Source organism: Sinocyclocheilus grahami, unplaced genomic scaffold (genome assembly GCF_001515645.1).
Source record: "Sinocyclocheilus grahami isolate Dianchi unplaced genomic scaffold, SAMN03320097.WGS_v1.1 scaffold825.1, whole genome shotgun sequence".
In the NCBI taxonomy this organism is placed as follows: Eukaryota; Metazoa; Chordata; class Actinopteri; order Cypriniformes; family Cyprinidae; genus Sinocyclocheilus; species Sinocyclocheilus grahami.
The window spans coordinates 404,238-408,864 of record NW_015506004.1 but is presented as its reverse complement, the minus strand read 5'-3'; positions in this window follow the sequence as shown (position 1 = coordinate 408,864).

Here is a 4,627-nt window from a genome sequence, read left to right as displayed (position 1 = left end):
GAAAAGGAAAGAGTCACATCTGAATCTAATGCTCCTGTCCTACCTGAGCCAAATCTGGTTGTGCTCATTTCTGTGGGAAATACTATAGTTCAAATGATGGGTAGATGACACATCCACTACAGGTTCATTTCACATTATTAATAAAGCAATGTGTATATGAAGATTATTCATGACTATCAGGTCTGAAACATCAGTTCACAGATCTTTTCTTTTATATTTTCACAGGTGTGTTACTCTGATCAAAAGCCTTTCCTAATGCAGAAGCCACAAATCACATCAAGCCAAACACGTCCATCTTAATACACCATAAACCCATCCACCACATCAGACATCTGCTGCTTCACGGCACTGAGAGACCCGGCTGAAGAACAGCTCAAAACAATAATGCCTGATCTACAGCCGAAAACCACAGCGAAACAAGGCTCTTTCACACACACACACACACACACACACACTCACGCACACACACACACCTGATTCTGGTCCATAATACATCCAGCTACAAAACATATCAGCTTCCACAAGCAGGTAAAACCAGTGGCTGATCTTAGCCAGAATACACCAGTTACGACAGGGGTCTCCAAACTCCTGCAGAATGTCCTGCAGAGATCAGCTCCAACCCTAATCAAACATGCCTGAACCAGCTAATAAAAGTCTTACTAGGTATACTACAAACTTCCAAACAGGTGTATTGAGGCAAGTTGGAGCTGAACTCCGGCCCTCCAGGACCGAGTTTGGTGACCCCTGAGTTACGAACTAAAGATAATCAGGCTCCAAATAGGAAAAAGACAAAGATCAAATTAGGCTTCTCTGTTTCTTTAAAACATATCTCTCTGAAACTTCAACAGCTTCCAACCTGAATAATTCATGTCCAAAAACATCCTTAAACCAACACCTTAATTTTCAGAAAGGCCCATTTCTGCATCTTACAGACAATTCTGCGCTGTGAGAATATGTCAAGATTCTGTGTCATGTGACGAGCATCAGCATCTCAAAGATCTTCCATATAATCCACCTCCACGACATCCACCTATGCTCTACTGTTCAATCCTGGATGGAGCTCAAAGACTCACACAACTTAATCTTAGTAGTAACACATCTGCTTAATTACTGACATTATATTTGCCCCACAGAGTTTTTTTCTCCATTATCCAAACATCACATGGACACATATTATGTACTATGTACAATGTGTTAAGTATTATGCCACGACTTTCAGTGAACTCCTCTGTTAAACTGCTTAGGGTTGAGTGATAAAATCGTCAGTTTAACCCTGTCATTTATACGCATTATTTAACCACAGCAGTGATACGCATCACTAAATAGTAATTAGGCTTGTCACTATACCAAATTATTATAAATTGAACAAAAACTCACAGGTTTCATAATTTCCCAAATCACCACATAATAAATTAATAACTCAAATTTTAACAATTGAATAACAATTTATACAACTACAGTACTGTACGTCCAACCTTACCTGCATACATCCAGTACACTCACATAAAATATAGCAGATCTCAACTATTTCATTGTATATAAAGTGGCAAAATGTAAACTATATTATTGCATAGCTCTATTCTGATAAATGTATACTATAAGACATGAAGATATTAAGATATTATAAGCAAACATTGTGATTTTCTATAAAGCTGGTTTGAAACTATGCGTATTATGAAAGCACTAAACAAAAACGGACTCGACTGTAACTCCACAGATGCCAGAGAACAGAATCCAGAGAATCCGAGAATCCCATCAACACTTGCATCAGCCTGAGCTTCTCAAAGTGCATTGCATTTTTAGTCTAGTCTTTCAACAATCATAGTTTAGTGGGGTTATTTCCACGAGTCTGCAGTCATTTGAGACCGGTTAGTCTTTGTGAAGAGTGTCGTTCATGTTCAGTCAATCGAGTCAGCGACTCTCACACTCATTTAGCCATAAATGACCATGAAATGTGGCACATAAAAGCTCTATTGTTTTACAAAGGTGCGATTCTGACACATTACACAGGTGATCAAACACAGCACAATCATTTCAGTGCAGCACAGAGAGCCATCCAGGACTGCAACACACACACACACACACACACACACATACATGTTTAAAATGAACCAGTGAATAGTAATTACACTAACATACTTTCTCTTAAACAGATCTTAACCAGTCTGAATATGTGATTTTCTGTATTGCATTTTAACACTGAATGTCATCAGCTCTTCATCCTAAACCTATGAATGCATAAAAGTGACCCTTCATGAACAAAAACACAAAACAAGATGTATATTTCTTTATTGTATATGTATTTATTAAAAGAAATAAAATGAAACTGCATGACTCAAATGCGCCTCAGCTTCAGGGAGTTTCAGGAGCAGCAAATAAATGATGTAATCTGACTCACCGCATAACTTAAGCCATTTCAATCCTTCCAAAATGACATTTGAATCTCAAGGTCAGATTTAAAAAAAAATGGAAGACTCGATAAACTGCAGTTAATATGTTCTTGTATGACCTGTATAAACGCTCACTGGGGTTTGTGGTCTCAGGAAGGGGGGTGTGGCTTCTGGGGCTCCAGCTTCGATTGTGTCTTCAAAAGCCCCAAATCTTTTAGGTTTCTTAATAATGTTGTCAAAAATATTTTTCAACATACCTATAGTTAAATCTTTGCAACAGTTCAGTATCAGTGTATCAGTATAATTTCCCGCAGTATTGATACAGCAATACCAGCTGCACTTTATCTCTTTCTTCTCTCCGACAGCAAGTTCACTCACTCAGAGCCACGCCTCACCTCACTCACTCAGAGCCACACATCCTCTCACTCACTCACTCACTCACTCACTCACTCAGAGCCACACCTCCTATCACTCACTTACTCAGAGCCACGCCTCCTCTCACTCACTCAGAGCCACGCCTCCTCTCACTCACTCAGAGCCACGCCTCCCCTCTCTCACTCACTCAGAGCCACACCTCCTATCACTTACTCACTCAGAGCCACGCCTCCCCTCTCTCACTCACTCAGAGCCACACCTCCTATCACTTACTCACTCAGAGCCACGCCTCCCCTCTCTCACTCACTCAGAGCCACACCTCCTATCACTTACTCACTCAGAGCCACGCCTCCCCTCTCTCACTCACTCAGAGCCACACCTCCTATCACTTACTCACTCAGAGCCACGCCTCCCCTCTCTCACTCACTCAGAGCCACACCTCCTATCACTTACTCACTCAGAGCCACGCCTCCCCTCTCTCACTCACTCAGAGCCACACCTCCTATCACTTACTCACTCAGAGCCACGCCTCCCCTCTCTCACTCACTCAGAGCCACACCTCCTATCACTTACTCACTCAGAGCCACGCCTCCCCTCTCTCACTCACTCAGAGCCACACCTCCTATCACTTACTCACTCAGAGCCACGCCTCCCCTCTCTCACTCACTCAGAGCCACACCTCCTATCACTTACTCACTCAGAGCCACGCCTCCCCTCTCTCACTCACTCAGAGCCACACCTCCTATCACTTACTCACTCAGAGCCACGCCTCCCCTCTCTCACTCACTCAGAGCCACACCTCCTATCACTTACTCACTCAGAGCCACGCCTCCCCTCTCTCACTCACTCAGAGCCACACCTCCTATCACTTACTCACTCAGAGCCACGCCTCCCCTCTCTCACTCACTCAGAGCCACACCTCCTATCACTTACTCACTCAGAGCCACGCCTCCCCTCTCTCACTCACTCAGAGCCACACCTCCTATCACTTACTCACTCAGAGCCACGCCTCCCCTCTCTCACTCACTCAGAGCCACACCTCCTATCACTTACTCACTCAGAGCCACGCCTCCCCTCTCTCACTCACTCAGAGCCACACCTCCTATCACTTACTCACTCAGAGCCACGCCTCCCCTCTCTCACTCACTCAGAGCCACACCTCCTATCACTTACTCACTCAGAGCCACGCCTCCCCTCTCTCACTCACTCAGAGCCACACCTCCTATCACTTACTCACTCAGAGCCACGCCTCCCCTCTCTCACTCACTCAGAGCCACACCTCCTATCACTTACTCACTCAGAGCCACGCCTCCCCTCTCTCACTCACTCAGAGCCACACCTCCTATCACTTACTCACTCAGAGCCACGCCTCCCCTCTCTCACTCACTCAGAGCCACACCTCCTATCACTTACTCACTCAGAGCCACGCCTCCCCTCTCTCACTCACTCAGAGCCACACCTCCTATCACTTACTCACTCAGAGCCACGCCTCCCCTCTCTCACTCACTCAGAGCCACACCTCCTATCACTTACTCACTCAGAGCCACGCCTCCCCTCTCTCACTCACTCAGAGCCACACCTCCTATCACTTACTCACTCAGAGCCACGCCTCCCCTCTCTCACTCACTCAGAGCCACACCTCCTATCACTTACTCACTCAGAGCCACGCCTCCCCTCTCTCACTCACTCAGAGCCACACCTCCTATCACTTACTCACTCAGAGCCACGCCTCCCCTCTCTCACTCACTCAGAGCCACGCCTCCTATCACTCACTCAGAGCCACACCTCCTATCACTTACTCACTCAGAGCCACGCCTCACCTCACTCACTCACTCAGAGCCACGCCTCCTATCACTCACTCA